Raw genomic sequence first — 18,925 nt, 5'->3', positions numbered from 1 at the left:
GATATTTCTCATATAGCAGGAGGAAGTACCCAAAGTTGGAGCGGTACTGATGATTGGCCGCCAGAGCGCATTATAGCCTATTATGATCCTGCCTCCTGGAATCCTGGTGAGCTCATACAAGGGGCACGGGATCCTATTTATAATCTAAACAGAATAATTCGATTGCAAGCAGTAGTGGAACTTGTAACCAATGCAACGGCCCAGAGTTTGAGACTTATTGCACAACAGTTGGATGAAAGTAGAGCCGCCATTTTGCAGCTGAAAATGGGAATGGATTATGTACTTGCCAGGCAGGGAGGCCTATGTGGAGTCTTGAACTTGACAGGGAATGCCTGTTGCTTTAACATTTCAGATAATGGTGAGGCAATCCGTGTGTTGGCCACAAAGATGGAGAATATAGCACATGTCCCAGTACAAACATGGGAAGGATGGGATATGGGATGGCTCACCAATTGGTTACCTAATGTCGCAGGACTCAAAGGGATACTATTGTCTTGCTTGTTTTTCTTGACAGTAGTGGTAATGGTTTTGTGTATGATGCCATGTATCATTTCATGTTTTAGAAGTACAATTAGCAAGATGGTTTCAAATGAAACTCTACCTCATATCATGGCCCTATACAGAGCTTTACCTCAGGAATATGATGAAGGTCAAGCTATCAAGGACACTTGGGATGAAGGTCCTTGAGCTTGAAAGGGGGGAATGAGGCATCTAGTCATAAGCCTGCATTTTTTATCAGAGCTTCTATATTTTATCAAGGCTTGTATTTAAAAATGAGCTTAAAAAAAAAGGATTTTCAAATGTTTCATGCCAGGCAGAAAGAACCTTGGCAAGAGGTTTTTCTCCTAAGACAAGGGGGCCCCACTGATTTATAGCAGAAAAACAATTCTCAAAGTCATAAAAAAGGGAGAATTACATATGCTGCCCCAAGGCTGAAAAAACACAATTAAAGGCAAGGGTAAATAGTAAAATAATACCAATGTGCCTCTCAGTAAAATGAGCCAGATCTTCTTTCCAAGGTTGAAAGGCCAAGAGCAGTGAAAAAGGCAACTGGCTTGGCTAGAAGAAAAGAGAGCATTTTTGGGAAATTTTCTAAAGCTGTTGGGAAGAGCTAATGGGAGAAGCATCTAGCTGGCTGGGAAAGGAGGGGGAAAGGGGGGAGGTGTAAACTGAAGAGGCTTCTTTTTAAAAGCTGTTTTTTACTGAGTTCCTTTTTACTTTACAAAGGCTTTATTCTTTTAAAAGGCTACCTATGATAAGTGAATGAAATATATTAGCTTAAATATATTGGCTTAAATGTAATTATGCAAAGGATTTAAGGAATGCTAGATTCTTATTTCATATGGTTGTAAGAGTTGTATTTATCCTGAAATTAAGTCAGCCACCAGCCTAGCCCCCCTGCTAGACAGAAGACGCCATCCAAGCACTCTTGATATATATGGTTGTCAGGCATTTGTTTAGAAACTTTCAAATGAAGGAAATCTTTCAATATTGATGTGAAACTCAAGATCCTTGACATCTGTTGAACATAAAAATGTAAGATTAAACATTTGTTTTAGAAGGCAATAGGGCAAGGAGGGCAAGAGGTGAGCTGGTAATTAAGATTCCATGTAAGATATATTATTACTTATTTGTCATTTATATATAGCTCTTTGTCTCCCTTATAAGGGCAAGGAAGTGGGTGTATCTTTTGTGGGTGTATCTTTTGTGATTGGTTCTACCAAACAGCCAATAGGAATTTCAACCAGGCTGATTGGACAGAGGCAGCCACAGGAGGAGCAAAGGGGGCTGGATTAAGGGAATATAAGTGCTGGCCAGGATGGCAAGAGGCAGGCCAGAGCTTGGTAACCATATACCACTGAGCCTCTCATTTATTTGTCTGACAAATAAATTATTATTTTAATTTCTCTATTGCTGCGTTGAATATTTCATTCCAGCTAAGCGTTAACCACAATCAGGGTGCTACAGTGTCACCCTGTAGCAACTTCTCATTATAAACACAGACAGAAGGCAGTTTCAGTCCTGTGGCCAGACTGAAGTGAACTGGATTTTACCCAGAATGTGGGTAACTGAGTTGAGTGGAACTTCATTATTGGTACTGGAGAATATCTATTGAGTTGAAGAGTGAGGAAAAAGCTGTGAGTGAATTTAATGTTTTAAGTGCAAGAAAGAAAAGAGGTGACACTTTGAAATTCACAAATGTGGGCTGTCACCCCTTCTTCCCCTGGATTTTTGCACATTTGGGATGGAGAGGAAGTTTGTTTATTTACTTTGTACTGGGATGTCTACCCTGCATCCCAGTCAAAGCCCTGGAGCTACAGTTATGCATACACTAGATCTACTTTATTATTAATCCACAGGGAATTTCATCCCAAATCACCCAGTCATTTTAATTTGATGACACGGACAATATTCAAAGCAACTTATAGTTTCCATAATGTAAAGCACAAGATCAAAAATCTCAATTAAAAGACACCATTGAGCACTGAAATACCCCCCAATTATTATTATTTTAAATGTCAACAAAACTAATACAGGATAAGGAACCATTAAACAAGAGTCAACCAACAGTTTGAGAAAATAGCTGTGACTCAGCACATCACAAGAAGTTCTAATGTGACTCAGCACATCACAAGAAGTTCTAATGTGACTCAGCACATCACAAGAAGTTGCGGCTTTACCAAAACTGAGTTTAAGGTTTGATCATTCACACACACACACACACACACACTGCCGCCGCCCTCTTTTCTCATCTTTGGAAGGTTATTCAATTTACATATAGATGAGTTTTAAGCCATTAGCAGGACTTTTTGTATCATTTAAAATGCTAATCTTTGGGAAAGTGGCAGAGAAGCACACCATTTTAGATCCCTCTCTGATGGTAGGTATGTCACGTGGAAGCAAAATATTTTGTGAGTGCTTGCTTTTAAATGATTTTAGGGAAGGAAAGCCGTAAGATACCTGGAGGAACATATGCACAGAACGCGATGAAACATTTCCACTTGTGTTTATTGTGGGTGAAACTTACAACAAGCCAAAGCTTGTGACACATTTTGCAGATGGCAAACATATTCCTACAGCAGCTAGAAAAGACTTTCCTATCCCCAAATTTCATTAATATTACTACTACTGCAGGGGACACGGGTGGTGCTGTGGGTTAAACCACGGAGCCTATGACTTGCTGATCAGAAGGTCAGCGGTTCGAATCCCCGCGACGGGGTGAGCTCCCGTTGCTCGGTCCCTGCTCCTGCCAACCTAGCAGTTCAAAAGCACATCAAAGTGCAAGTAGATAAATAGGTACCACTCTGGCAGGAAGGTAAACGGCATTTCTGTGTGCTGCTCTGGTTCACCAGAAGCAGCTTAGTCATGCTGGCCACATAACCTGGGAGCTGTACGCCGGCTCCCTCGGCCTATAGAGCGAGATTAGCACAGCAACCCCAGAGTCGGCCACGACTGGACCTAACGGTCAGGGGTCCCTTTACTACTACTATTACTACATCATTATTAGTTACCTACCCTTCACCAAAAGGTCCCAGGTGGGCTACAAAACAGAAAGCAACTATGTCAAAAATCATAATAAACATAGCATTAAAACAAGAGTCATTAAAACCATAGGCCAGCAGTTGCCAGCCTTTTTGAACAAATGGGCACATTTCAAATTTTGAGAGAGTGCTGTGGGCACCAGTCACAATATAGTTGCCATGGCGGCATGGCATAATACAAAATGGCTGCAATGCGGGGCATGGCATAACATAACATTGGAGGAAGCACAGTCATAGTGATGCTTTTCTCTTAGTTGTAGATCCACACAAGAAAAGGCTTAACCTATCAAATTTCTGCCTGCCATACAGCTGTTAAAGGCACAAGACATACCCTCCAACATTTCTGTAATGAAAATAGGGACGTCCCATTCCATGATGATAATTTTATTATTTATACCCCACCCATCTTACTGAGTTGCCCCAGCCACTCTGGGCAGCTTCCAACATATATAAAAACATAATAAAACATTTTTAAAAACACATTCCCTATACAGGATTGCCTTCAGACCGTTCAGGGGTCGGATAACACCATACCCTTCAACATTTCTCCAATGAAAATAGGGAGATCCTAAGGAAAAGCAGGACATTCTAGGGTCGAATCAGAAACTGGGGCAGCTTCTCTAAATCAGGAACATCCCTGGAAAATAGGAACACATGGAGAGTCTGCAGAATATGTTTTCCTCCAATGCCAACTCTAAATCAAAGCCTTGGCTGCTATACTGTCACCACATCTGGGAGTAAGACTCATTAAACACAAAGAGACTTACTTCTGAGTAGATATCTGAAATATACTCGGAGTCAAGAGTGGATTTCATGCTCTTTATTCAGCTCATAGTGGTGAGGAGGAATGGATGTTCCTCCAAAATGTCTGCTTTATATACATTATTTACACAATGGGCCCCACGTGATTGGCTAATTCCGGGATTCACCTGTAGGCCAATCAGGTTGCAGATTCACTTCCACCTGGAGCTGGATTGGGTGGCTGCTGTGGACCAATCAGACTGCTGCATTCTGGACCCTATTGTTCTAGGATCAATCAGACTGCTGCCTTTTGGATCCTATTCAGCTCAGTACATGACAATATCTATACCAATGTACTGCAAGCTAACTGTGCAATGAATTCCTAACCTAGTTTTTAGCTCCTGCAGAACACATGGCTAAGCTACCCAATACAACTTTTATGGTTTTCTGGGGAGCAATGGAAGTTCATGAGCACCTGAATGTTTTAACTAGCTAATTCCAAATTCTGCAGTACCAGCTTTTAAAACCTTATGTGGGGAGGTTATCATTCAAGAAGGAAATTGAGGGAAAGATGAGTGCTATGCAAATGCTTTGACAGACAGTTCAGCAAGTCCCACCTGCCTGGAGGCTGCTCTCAGAGGCTTGTGAAGCTCCCAGAAGATGAGACCAGCAAATCTGCTAAATGCAAATATATGTGCAGTTAACTGTGTTAACTGGGTGGCCTGTGCTGTAGCAGGAGGATAGGGGCCACCATACATCCGGATTTTCCCAGACATTACTGGGATTTCAAAGGCGGAATTGACGTCCGGGGAAGGGATTTCTGAAAGGCAGTGCTTTTTCTGCCCCACAACTTTGGAGTTTGGTCTTTTAAAAGCTCAACAACAAATTAGAGAAATTGGAAAATGTTTATTGAATACAGTCGTACCTTGGTTTTCAAACAGAATGCGTTATGGAAGTCTGTTTGACTTCCAAAACATTTGGAAACTAAGGCGTGGCTTTTGATTGTCTTCCTATTGTGCCGGAGTGCCAGAAATAATAGCGGAAGCCACATCGGATGTTCGGCTTCCAAAAAAAGTTCAAAACCCGGAACACTCACTTCTGGGTTTTGGTCATTCCGGAGCCGAAATGTACAAGTACCAAGGCATTTGACAACCAAGGTACGACTGTACAGTGGTACCTTGGGTTAAGTACTTAATTTGTTCCGGAGGTCCATTCTTGATCTGAAACTGTTCTTAACCTGAAGCACCACTTTAGCTAATGGGGCCTCCTGCTGCCGCTGTGCTGCTGGAGCATGATTTCTGTTCTTATCCTGAAGCAAAGTTCTTAACTTGAAGCACTATTTCTGGGTTAGCGGAGTCTGTAACCTGAAGCATATGTAATCTGAAGCATATGTAACCCGAAGTACCACTGTATATCGGGGAAAATTGTGTACACCTGAAAACGTTGGCAGCATTAAGATAAATTCAACAGTGTAAATAAGTTTTGATGGATGTAATAATGGAGTACTGAATGGTTTAGTTCTTGTACCATATGCAGGGATTTATGATATGCAAAATGAACCATGGAAAGAGAAGAAGGGAAGTCATTGATATTTTAAGGATGTTTAAATGAGTATTATAAATTGTAGAACAGAAAATGTAATAAAAAAATTATATATATAAAAAAGCTCAACAACTTTTGGAGTGTTCTGAAATACGGCGACCCTACAGGAGGAGGACATCAGAAGATAGATGTGAACATGAACCAAGATCCATACAAAAGGCAGTTAGCAGGTGGTGAGCTCACTGCCAACGCGTCAGCGTCGTCTGACAAAATCAGGTTGAAGGAGATTTTCAGCCACTCTTCTGTCAAGGGCTCTTGGAGCTTTATCAGAGAGGATGCATGGCTGCTTGCTATTCCCAAAGGTGCTTAATATTCAGCTGTGGTACTGACGGGAATCAACCGGGCATGCTGAAAAAGAACAGGGGTACCTCACCATTCTGCATTGTTCAGTTCGCTGTCAGTCCCCGTGGGAATCTATGTACCTACTCACTTTTTATGGACTGTAATTCCTATAATCCAGTCAGTCTCTAACTGCCAAGAACAAGAATTGTGATGCCAACCGTCACCGTAATGCAGTGGTTTTCTGAAATAGAGAGCAGGGGAAGCGGGGAGACTAGGAATCTGGAACGTGACTGGGCGGCAGCAAAGAGGAGGAGGAGAACTGAAGGAAAGATGGCTGCTGGGGAGAGAGAAAGAGAGATGCAGGAATATAATGGGCTGCAAATTTGTTATGTAGTGAGTTGAATAGGATTCAGAATGCAGCAGTCTGATTGGTCCTAGAACAATATGATCCAGAATGTAGCAGTCTGATTACTCCACAGGAGCCACCCAATCCAGCTCCAGGTGGAAGTGAAACCGCAACCTGATTGGCCTACAGGAGAATCCCAGAATTAGCCAATCACATGGGGCCCATTGTGTAAATAATGTATATAAAGCAGACATTCTGGGAGAACTTCCACTCCTCCTCACCACTATGAGCTGAATAAAAAGCATGAAATCCACTCTTGACTCCAAGTAGATTTCAAAGTTAAAGTTACTGGCTTTCCTGAATGTTTCCTCAAAGGGAGAGAGATACCAGTATGTTTCCGAGCACAATTCAAAGTGTTGGTGCTGACCTTTAAAGCCCTAAACGGCCTTGGCCCAGTATACCTGAAGGTCTCCACCCCCATCTTTCAGCCCAGACATTAAGGTCCAGCTCTGAGGGTTTTCTGGCAGTTCCCTCACTGTGAGAAGTGAAGTTACAGGCAACCAGGCAGAGGGCCTTCTTGGCAATGGCACCTGCCCTGTGGAACACCCTCCCATCAGATGCCAAGGAAATAAACAACTTCCATGACTTTTAGAAGCCATCTGAAGCCCTGTTTAGGGAAGTTTTTAATTTTTGATGTTTTATCATGTTTTAATATTCTATTGGGAGCTGCCCAGAGCAGCCGTGGAAACCCAGTCAGATGGGCAGGGTATTATTATTATTATTATTATTATTATTATTATTATTATTACTACTACTACTACAGTGGTGCCCCGCAAGACGAACGCCTCGCAAAACGAAAAACTCGCAAGACGAAAGAGTTTTCCGTTTTTGAGTCGTTCCGCAAGACGAATTTCCCTATGGGCTTGCTTCGCAAGAAGAAAGCCCATAGGGAAATCTCCGGGGACCTCTTTTAAATGCTGGCGGTGGGGAGCAAAGTCTTTCGCCCCCCTCCGGCCTTCAGAAGAGGTCCAGGAAGGCCGGCGGGGGGCCGAAAGGCTTTGCTCCCCACCGCCAGCATTTTAAAAGCGGTCCGGGATAGCAGGGAATTGCGCTGCGCTTTCCCGCTATCCCGGACCGCTTTTAAAATGCTGGCCGTCGGGAGCAAAGACTTTCGCCCCCCGCCGGCCTTCAGAAGAGGTCCAGGACGTTCGCTGCCGTCCCCCAGCATTTTAAAAGCCCCCGGGACAGCGGAGACTTCTCCGCTGTCCCGGGGCGATCTTAAAATGCTTCGCTGCTGCCCGCCAGCATTTTAAAATCGCCCCGGGACAGCGGAGGCTTCGCTGCCGCCTGCCAGCATTTTAAAATCCGCTGTCCCGGGGGCTTTTAAAATGCTGGCGGTCGATAGCAAAGCCCTCCTGTCCCCGGAGCTTGCGGGGCGGGAGGTGGGGAGAAGGGCTTTTCTTCCCACCGCCAGCCTTCAGAACAGCCTTCTGAAGGCTGGCGGTGGGAAAAAAGCCCTTGTCCCCCCCCCAGCCTTCAGAAGAGGGCGGGGGACAAACTGTCCCCGGACCTGGTCTGAAGGCAGTTTCCATAGGAACGCATTGATTGATTTTCAATGCATTCCTATGGGAAACCATGCTTCGCAAGACGAAAAACTCGCAAGACGAAAAAACTTGCGGAACGAATTAATTTCGTCTTGCGAGGCACCACTGTATAATTATTATTCAGGTCAAAATCTGTCTCTTAAATCTGAAGCTCTATAGATAATAACAGGGAATCGAAAAGTGGCTCCCCTGAACATTGAGAAAGTCATGACTGAGTTATTTGTAGATCACTCTCCTTCCCGGGCTGAGAGGAAAAAATGGCAAAAACAAGTTATTTATTGGGACAGTGTGATTTTTGCAGCTGCTGTTAAAGTTGCAAAACAATGAAGCACGGGGTGGAGCAATGGAGAACTTCTGAAACAACAATGGGATATTAGCTCCACCCAAGCCATGAAGGAGAACAGCAACAAACAAGAAAATATAGATATGGTATTTTACAAGGACAGAAAAAAACATCATGGACAGAATAATGGCCACACACAGGAAGAACAAGGATATAGTTTGAATGCTTCACCTGTAGCTTTATAAATCATTTAATGTGTCAATACGAACAGAATTCATTAACATTGCAGTTGTTGTATAAGGGATTGTTATTTTGACTGGAGTAGAATTGAAATTAATAAGATTTTGGAACACAGAAATAAAGCAAGTCTTTGAGCAATCAATTCTAGCACGTGCGGGGGGGGGGGGGACCTAAATTACATAATTTGGCATCTGAATGATTGGTACAGTGGAACCTTGGTTTTCGAGCATCTCAGAAGCTGAACGCCGAAAACCCAGAAGTAAATGCTTCTGCGTTTCTCCATTTTCTCAATTGAGTTTGCCGACCACCCATTCTGCTGGGGCTATTCCTGTTCTGGGTCTGTTCTGGTGTAGTAGACAGCCAATTGGTGCAGCAGCCATCTAGGATCAGAAACTTCTGTGCAAATTGATTTACTAATTGATATACTGTGTGACTCTTTGCCTGTGAAGTTGCTGTTTGCTATAAAAAGCACTTCAGCGGCATTGTGGGAAATTTAACTACTGACTCCCAGACCCAGCTGTTTAATGCTGATGGTGCCTGTGGGGAGCACATTTAACACAACCAATTGCCTCTTTTGCCCGCAAATGTGCTATTTCCTGAAAACATCGCCCCTGCAGTTAGGCAGGGGACAATTTTAGCTGATTGGGGCCTTACAACTCCCCCACTTTCTTCCAAAACAACTTGTGCCGTTTGGCTCAGGCGACGACCAAAAGATCATCAACATTTTACGTATAGCGTTGAATTAAGACAATGCATTCCATCCAGTCCTTAAATACAAATGAGCACACAGAGAACAAAATGAGGGAAGATACTGAAGACGCAAATACAGTACTAAGAAATAAAGGAAAGCTATTCTGCTGGTATGATGCCGGGGGGGGGGGGGGGAAGCTCTGTTGGGTAAACAAATACAATTTAGTCTCTCCAAAGCAGTGCATCTGAGGTTAATGTAGTATGCCCTCTTTTCCAGCGTTGCCTTTATTAATCTTTATGATGGAATATGTTATTAAGCACAGCTAGATTTAGTCCTAACACAACACTGAAGATTACTGTACACTACAGATAAATCAAGCAACTCTTATGTAGGTGAAGCATACAGACTTCCCACCTGTTTATATCCAGGGAAGCAACCTGGACAATTGAAAGCCCTGCCCTTTTTCTTTGAATGAGCAAGGCCTCACAAATCCCAGCTGCGTTTTGCAGGTTATGAGTGTGGAAAGTGGACATGTCCTTTGAACACCCCCAGAATCCACTCCTGGAAATCAGGTGATCCCTTGGAACCGAAGTGCTTTTCCAAAAGGCAGACCCTGCCAGTGGGCTCTTGTTATAGATGGTTTCATGGGCAAATTTTTATTTTATTAAATTTATATCCCAGCCTTCCTCCCAGAGGAGTCCAGGGTGGCAGATACATAAATGGTGAAACCATAAGAACATCTTAAAAACAGTTCTAGTAGAGTTGCAGATTGGGAAAGATCTCTTGTTTATTATAGGATCCTGTTTAAAAGGCAGTGCAAGCCTGTTTGTGATACATTAGGTGATAGACCTGGGCTATGAGCCTTAGGGCTGGGTGATATCTGGTTTTCAACACTGTGATATATCACCAGCTAAACATCACAATATACCGATATATCATGTCTGAAATAAGGATGGGGCTAGGTAGAGGCATTGGCTGGCTTCTCCATTTCCCCCACATCGTGATTTTTGCATCGCACGCACATCATGATTTGCAATGTATTGCCAGGTCAAAAATTATGACACCTGTCAGGACTGGTCGTTCTCCTCTTCAGATCACCACACAAACACTTCTTGTTCTTTTATAACTTTTTATTGTGTATTAACAAACAATATTATAAACGGTTCTTATCTTTAGCTATTATTCCTCAGAGTCACTTATTTCAGATACAGTGGTACATCGGGATGCCAACGGGATCCGTTCCGGAACCCCGTTCGCATCCCAAATGGAACACAGGATGCGACAGCATGTCTGAATGTGTGCGGGTTACGTTTTGCTGCTTCTGCACATGCACATGACTTCATTTTGAGCGTCTGCGCATGCACGAGCGACGAAACCCAGAAGTAACGCACGCTGTTACTTCCAGGTTGCCGCGGAGCGCAACTCGAACACGCTCAACCCAAAGCGCATTCAACTCAAGGTATGACTGTACCTTCTGAGCTCTGCTTCTCCGTGACCAGCAGCTCTCAAAATGGCGGACGCGCCATTCCTTCCGCTTTCCCGCTCTTTTTTCTAACCTCCTGGCTAGAGCTGGCTTGTATCTCCCCTCCTCCAAATCTGAGCTATAACTTAACCCTTGCTTTTCCTGTGAACATCCGGTCCCTCCCTGTTGTTCCTGTTGCTCTCTTCTATTAGCTTCCCTGCTCTCCTCCCCTCCCCCTTGGGGAAAACTTTCTCCCTCTGGAAAACTGGGAACTTCTAACTCTAACTCTTCCCTGGAAACACCAACATCACAATATGCCCAGCCCTAATGAGTCCTGCTTCTTCATGCGAATGCTGGAGGGATACTTTTTAAGAATAAAGGAAGAGCCCTGTTAGGTCAGACAAAGGTCCACTACCATAGTCTACCACCCTTTCCCCCCACAGTATCCAATCAGATGTTTTGGCTGAGCTCTTGGGTAGGTCATGAAGGCGCATAGCTGTCAACTTACAGATTTGAAAATAAGGGACCAGCAGCCTCGAAAATAAGGGATCAGCAGCCAAAATAAGGGATTTTCTGGGCACAGGTATGTTCAACTTCTGAGCCCCTCCGAGCCAAAGGCAGAAAGCCCAGCCAGCAGCCAAACAAAGCCTCAAGCGGTGGTTCCCACAGCGCAGCAACCTGGCAAAGGGGATGCAGCAAAGAAAACCACCGTCACCTCTCCGCTGGGAAGCCCTGAGCAAAGGCAAATCCCCAGGCAACGCGGCCGATTTGATCAGCACAAGGCATGCAAGCTCCACCCCAGAGTCATTCTTAGACTCCTTATTGGGTGAGCAATGCAGCCAAGCAACACAGTTGGAGCCTACCTCCTCCCTGGCTGGCAGGGAGGGAGGGAGAGGAGCTGCTTCCTTTGAAACCCGGGAAATTTAAGGGACATCATCAATAAGGGACAGCAGTGGGACACGGCGCTGGGATAAGGGAGTTTCCCACCAAATAAGGGACAGTTGACAGCTATGTGAAGGCGCCACCCTGCGCCGTTTCTCTCTGACAAGTGATATGCAGTTTCACCCTGCCTCCTAACATGGAGCTTCCGCTTAGCAACTGCCTCTGAATAACCATTTGCCCTCTATGCAGTTATTTAGTCCCTATCTGAAACCATCTAAGCCAGTGGCATCGTTGCCTCTTGTGGCAGCCAATGCTACAAATTAATTGTGTGTGTGTCCTTTTGGGTCGAATCAAGAGAGGTGCTGCCAATCTGTTTCACTGACCTGTTTCCAAATTCTAGGATTATGGAAGAAGAAGGGAAATAGTTCTCTCTATCCACAGCTGTGCATCATTTTATCACTGACCAGGTCCGACTCATGTGGATGTCCTCATCTGTGGAGACTCCTCTCTCCCTGTCTCCATGCACAAACTTCAAAAAATTAACTTATTTGAGTCTTTAAGAGGTTTTCCCGAAGCCTAACTGTGGCACATTTGCAGCTGTTTTCACTGGGCCCCCTCCTTCACCATGCTTAGTCTTCAAGTATCTCATCTATTGATTCCAGCAGAAGGGGTTTCAAAGTCTAAATTTGGAGCATTTGTGTGACTGTAACAGCCCCACTGGAAAAGCCCCCCCAGGCCACATTTAAGATTAAAACAAAACAAAACTCCTCCTGATGGCTGCATTGAGTCTATAAGAAAGCTTTTGTTCTTCCATATTTTTCAGGCAGTAGTGTTTTCAGGCATCTACAAGCTCAATTCAATCTCTCATTCTTTCAGCTTTTCAAGGCACAATCTTGGAGCAAAGGCCATGTCAGTGTGCTTGAATTTCAGAGCAAATCCCAGAGGTGCGGGGGGAAATGGCAGAAGTCAATTCTGGCTGCAGCACCACAGGGTTAAAAAGCCATTATCTGAAATGTCACCTTGCCAATTGTACCCACCTGGAAAAATGTTAATCCTCTCTCTAAGTGCTCTGCAGCAATTTTCATAAGTATTCTTCAAAATGGAAAAATCAATTATCGTGCTATAGCAGGTTGCATGCAGAGGCCACGATCCATGCACACAGTGTATTCTAACTTACCTCTCTTTCAGTTACTCCCTGAAATATACTCGGAGCCGAGAGTGGCTTTCATGCTCTTTATTCAGCTCATAGTGGTGAGGAGGAATGAATGAAAGTCCCCTCAAAGTATCTGCTTTATATACATTATTTACGCAATGGGCTGCACGTGATTGGCTAATTCCGGAATTCTCCTGTAGGCCAATCAGGTTGTGGATTCACTTCCATCTGGAGCTGGATTGGGTGGCTCCTGCAGACCAATCATACTGCTGCATTGATCTAGGACCAATCAGACTGCTGTATTCTGAATCCTACTCAACTCTGTACATAACACCCCCCCCCCAAACAACCCTTTTGGTGACATGAAGTTCTACATCACCTCCCCACATCCCCGGCACATAAAATTATTTTTAAAAAATCTTAAATCTTTGTGGCAAAATATGACAATGACTGAAGCATGCACCACTCTGGCGAGACAGTCCGCAGGCAGATAGGGTCTCAGCCTACGTACCAGATGGAGCTGGTAAACTGCTGCCCTGGACACAGATTTGACCTGTGCTTCCATGGACAGCTGTGAGTCCAAAATGACTCCCAGGCTGCGCACCTGGTCCTTCAGGGGCACAGTTACCCCATTCAGGACCAGGGAATCCTCCACACCTGCCCGCCTCCTGTCCCCCAGAAACAGTACTTCTGTCTTGTCAGGATTCAACCTCAATCTGTTAGCCGCCATCCATCCTCCAACCACCTCCAGACACTCACACAGGACCTTTACTGCCCTCACTGGTTCTGATTTAAAAGAGAGGTAGAGCTGGGTATTATCCGCATACTGATGAACACCCAGCCCAAACCTCCTGATGATCTCTCCCAGTGGCTGCATGTAAATGTTAAAAAGCATGGGGGAAAGGACAGAACCCTGAGGCACCCCACAAGTGAGAGCCCAGGGGTCTGAACACTCATCCCCCACCACCACTTTCTGAACACGGCCCAGGAGGAAGGAGCGGAACCACTGTAGGCCAGTGCCCCCAGCTCCCAGCCCCTCAAGACGGTCCAGAAGGATGTTATGATCGATGGTATCAAACGCCGCTGAGAGATCCAGCAGAACTAGGAAACAGCTCTCACCTTTGTCCCTAGCCCGCCGGAGATCATCAACCAGTGCGACCAAGGCAGTTTCAGTCCCATGATAGGCCTGAATGCACACACATGCCTATGTTGTTGCTAACTTGTGTGACTGGTTGAACCACAGCTGTTCTGTAGTCCAAACATGCACTCTGCTATTCTTCCAGATTGTAATTTTTAGCATATGGATATCTGTTACCTGTCTTCTGAATAAATCGACTAGATCAGATTGAATCAATATCCCTGGGAATGTGAAAATTCTTTTGGAGAGGGCGGTCTTACTATTAATATAAGGCTTTCTTTCCCTTTCCTTTTTATACTTAAGGAAAAGGTCTTGCTATCATTAAAAGGGGGTGGGATACATACACATAAAAGGGCGGAGGGCAGAAATCTACACACATATTAACACATGCAAGGGTAAGGGCAGGGGCTCCCAAAATAGCAGGTGAAAATCTTGGTGGCTTAGCAAGTATCCCCCGAAAACAGAGGACAGGGTCCCCAAAGACAAAGTCACAGGAACTGAAGTGAAAATGTGAGTTATAATCATCATAAACAACATTAGAACATGAACAGGATGCCCGTTAAAAAAAAAAAGTCTGTAACACATGTCCCTTTTTTAGAAAAGCAATTTGCTTCTTAGAGAGAAGCAGAATTTACAGTTTCCACCCCCTGGATCTGGAATTCTGGCTGGTCTGTGGCAGTGGCGTAGCGTGGGGGGTGCAGGGGGGCCGGCCGCACCAGGCGCAACATCTGGGGGTTAGGGTTAGGGGGCGCAAATCCACGGGTTAGGGGGCGCAAATTACTTGCCTTGCCCCGGGTGCTGACAACCCACGCTACGCCACTGGTCTGTGGCTTTCCAAAGTTGTAGTACCTGAAGTCTAGGAATAAATGTAGCGTACCGGGTATAAGCCAAAAGCTCACGGCCTTAGAATATGGGCAAGACAAAGATGATTTCCAAGGGATGAGAAGAGCAAATTGTAAATGGAATTTGCATGGGCACTTACTGTATAAACCCAAATTTCCCAGGACTCTGCAAGACCATAACAGTAGAGTGAAATAAACTTCCCTTTCAGTGCATCTCCAGCACTTTGAATTATTATAAACATTAATTAATGATTGAAAGGCCAATACGGGACACACAAGGTAACTTTGTTCATTTCATCTTAGGTACAAATCTTGTACCAAACCTTGGAGTATACAGTAGTACATCAGGTTACAGACGCTTCAGGTTACAGGTGCTTCAGGTTACAGACTCCACTAACCCAGAAATATTACCTTGGGTTAAGAACTTTGCTTCAGGATGAGAACAGAAATCGTGCGGCGGCGGCGCAACAGCAGCAGGAGGCCCCATTAGCTAAAATGGTGCTTCAGGTTAAGAACAGTTTCAGGTTAAGAACGGACCTCCAGAACGAATTAAATTATACCATGGACTTTGAAGAAGCATGGACTCAGGACGAAAGGGAGAAACAAGCTAAGAGCAAGGTATGTTTGGCAAACCCTCACCATGATCAATTCTTACTGGGAAACCTATGTCCCCGCTGTGGAAGGACATGTGGATCCAGAATTGGCCTCTACAGTCACTTATGGACACATCAATAAAACTGTGTTCATGGAAGACAATCTTATCTGGCTACAAGTGATTGTAGAAGAGGAAGAAGAAGATGACGAAGAAGAGGAGGAAGAGGAAGAGGAAGGGGGAAGAGGAGGAGGAGGAGGAGGAGGAGGAGGAGGAGGAAGAAGAAGAAGAAGAAGAAGAAGAAGGAGAGGCGCTGGTGGTAGTGGCTCTGCAGTAGTCATGGATAGGTCATTTCAGAACTCATCCATCTCACTTGCTTAGAAGAGTCATTGAGCTGTCACCCGAAAGTTTGTGCAAGTAAAAGGTAATTGGCAAGTTCAGGAGAGCAGAAACTTTTCCATCCATCTGACAACTGTAGTTTTGAATTTGAGATTTCTGGCCATTTGTCACCTCATAGTTTGTTGCAGAGCATGGAATTTATTTAACAAAAAACGGCTGAATAAGGGTCCCATTTTATCTTACCTGGGAGTAAGTCCCATTGAACTTCACGTATCGGACTGCACTGTTAAACAATTCCATGTTGAGCTCTAAGAAACAAACAGAATACTGTTTTATTAAAAAACAACAACAAACCTACATTAAGTTCCTACCAATAAGAAAATGCTTGCCAGCATTTCAAATCCAAGGTTATACTGGGTAACTGCATGCCCGTACTAACCTGATCAATTTTTGTTAATTTGTTTTAGGATCCAAATATCTAAATGCTTAAATTTATCTTTGAGCTATCTAAAAGGTCTCAGGGACCCTACCAGAGAGGAATGGCAAACAAAGCTGATGGACTACGCCAAAATGGAAAAAGCTGACTGAAAAGCTCAGGAACCAAGAGGACAAAGACTTTATCATTTACTTAGGAGACCACTGTAAGCAGATGAAAACATTAGCAGGATTTTAATTTAACTTGTAACGTAACAAATGCCTGGGACGCGGGTGGCGCTGTGGGTTAAACCACAGAGCCTAGGACATGCTGATCAGAAGGTTGGTGGTTCGAATCCCTGCGAGGGGTGTGCCCATTCCTCGGTCCCTGCTCCTGCCAAGCTAGCAGTTCGAAAGCACGTCAAAGTGCCTAGATAAATAGGTACTGTTCCAGCGGGAAGGTAAATGGCGTTTCTGTGCGCTGCTCTGGTTCACCAGAAGCGGCTTAGTCATGCTGGCCACATGACCCGGAAGCTCTACACTGGCTCCCTCGGCCAATAAAACGAGATGAGCGCCGCAACCCCAGAGTCGGCCACGACTAGACCTAATGGTCGGGGTCCCTTTACCTTTACCTTTAATGTAACAAATATTATGGATAATATGGATGGATATAAAATGTAAAGTATGGAATAATATGCAGTTGAAAATGTTGACAATAGGGCTCATGGAGGGGGTGGGGGGAAATCTAGAGATTCAGAGAATTCTCTATACACGGATATGTATTTGTTATTATTATAAATTTATATCTGTAAAATAAAAACCCCCCTCCCAAATAAATAAATAAAAGGTCTCGGGGAGCATTTGATTCCTCCAACCTGGCATCCTTTAATTGTTTTGAACTACACCTCTCTCTGTCCCTGACCATTGGCCATGCTGACAGGAACTGTAATTCCACCATATCTGGAGGGCACCGGGTTGGAGATGCCTGGCTTCACCTGAGTTCCCAAGCCAGCTAACTCTAATTCTCTTCTACCTCGGTCAGTTGAGTAACCAGTGTGGCATCCAAAGTGTGTTTTGAGCTGCCACAATTCACCTGTAGATTACAGAGGATGAGGCAAGAACAGGCATCATGCCATCTCTGCAAAACATCGCCCTTCTATTTATTACCCTCTTTCCTTGAATCAGTTGTCTCATTAGCCCTGATTGCACACGGTAATGACTCCGAAGCAAGGTCAACGAGGAAAGGAAGCAAGTCCCCTTGATGTGGAAAGCCTCTGACACAAATCCAGTGACTTTTGGATTTGGGGAGACACAATATTAATGTGAATCCGCTTGATGAACCTTTCAGGCAAGTTTAATTGTGCAAGGGCATAAAATATAAAAAGCCAATGTTTATTGTCAGATGCCTTCAAGCATCCAGATGCAAATGGCTGAACAGCTACTGGAACAGCCTTTCCCCCAGTGATGTTCATGACCTGTCAATGAGGAAATGGATGTGATCTGTCAATACCTTATAAAACCGACTTGGCCCAGGGTAGACAATATCATCTGTATGAGAGGAAAAATTCTTCCTCCACATAACCTCAGGCACTATGCAAAAATTATGCACATCACAGATGACCCCTACTTTATTTTTCATCTTCTGCATATTATCTATTTTTCATCTTCTGCATATTATCTATTTTTCATCTTCTGCATATTATCTATTTTTCATGTTCGGCATACAGTGGTACCTCGGGTTACCCAAGGTACTATTTCTGGGATAGCAGAGTCTGTAACCTGAAACGTATGTAACCTGAGGCGTATGTAACCCAAGGTACCACTGTAGTGCCATTCAGGAAAAGTTAAGCCAGAGTAAAATGCTACATTGAAGGTTGTCAGCGTCACTTTTGAAAGAGACTAAATTATACAAGTGTCTCTTTTTCTTTCACTTGGTTGCCTGGAAATCGGGTTTCCTGTTCAACTTTTTAATAGTATGACTGGTTAGTTCTAACACAGTGTGTGATGTAGTGAAGGCGCTCGCGTTCATTTAGACATTTTATTTTTCTCACAATGTTCCGATATGAACTGGTTTCATTTCAGTACCCAGCTCACAAAACGCCTATCAAATTGGACCACTCTTGCATTTTGCAAAATGGCGTCATTGACTTGGATTCTCCAGACTGTACTACGAGAACTCCTTATACAATGGATTTTACTATTTGCAGTTCTGCTGCTGCTAACCACCAGTTTAACACTGCGATTTGCTTGACCTTTATTCTCTTACTCTCCCATCCTTTTACACACACTCCCAGCTCAGAAAGAAACATTTTAATGAACAATTATTCACATTCCTGCAGCTTTCTCAGGCTGGGAGGTAGGCTCCGGAGTTCATTACACCAACTTTGGTGGCCAATTGTAGAATCAAAGAATCTTAGAGTTGGAAGGGACCCAAAGGCCATCTTGCCCAACCCCCTGCCATGCAGGAATCTCAGGTAAGGCATCCATGACAGATGGCCATCCAACCTCTGCTTAACAGAGAGCCAGAGTGGTGTAGTGGTTAAGAGCAGTAGACTCGTAATCTGGTGAACCAGGTTCGCGTCTCCGCTCCCCCACATGCGGCTGCTGGGTGACCTTGGGCTAGTCACACTTCTCTGAAGTCTCTCAGCCTCACTCACCCCACAGAGTGTTTGTTGTGGGGGAGGAAGGGAAAGGAGAAGGTTAGCCACTTTGAGACTCCTGAAGGGGAGTGATAAAGCGGGATATCAATTCCAAACTCTTCTTCTTAACAAC

The 18,925-nt window shown here is 44.3% G+C and overlaps 1 protein-coding gene and 1 long non-coding RNA gene across 5 annotated transcripts in view; one reads left to right on the top strand and one right to left on the bottom strand.

Moving 5' to 3' along the window:
- KCNS3 (potassium voltage-gated channel modifier subfamily S member 3) overlaps positions 1 to 18,925 on the bottom strand; it is a 466,063-nt gene that overhangs the window by 372,672 nt on the left and 74,466 nt on the right. The gene's annotated exons all lie outside the window — the stretch shown is intronic.
- The window catches only part of LOC310840754, a 190,788-nt gene that overhangs the window by 165,510 nt on the left and 6,353 nt on the right, over positions 1 to 18,925 (top strand). Inside the window, exon 7 of one of the 3 annotated variants that reach the window (XR_014562094.1) lies at positions 16,207 to 16,395. The exons of the other annotated variants lie outside the window; for them this stretch is intronic. This is a non-coding gene — a long non-coding RNA (uncharacterized lncRNA). Of the gene's footprint in view, positions 1 to 16,206; positions 16,396 to 18,925 lie in introns of those variants that run through there. 3 annotated transcript variants of the gene reach the window in all.

The sequence above is a fragment of the Podarcis gaigeae genome (genome assembly GCF_964106915.1).
Source record: "Podarcis gaigeae genome assembly, chromosome: 3".
Lineage (NCBI taxonomy): Eukaryota > Metazoa > Chordata > Lepidosauria > Squamata > Lacertidae > Podarcis > Podarcis gaigeae.
This window is presented reverse-complemented; position numbering and strand designations above follow the sequence as displayed.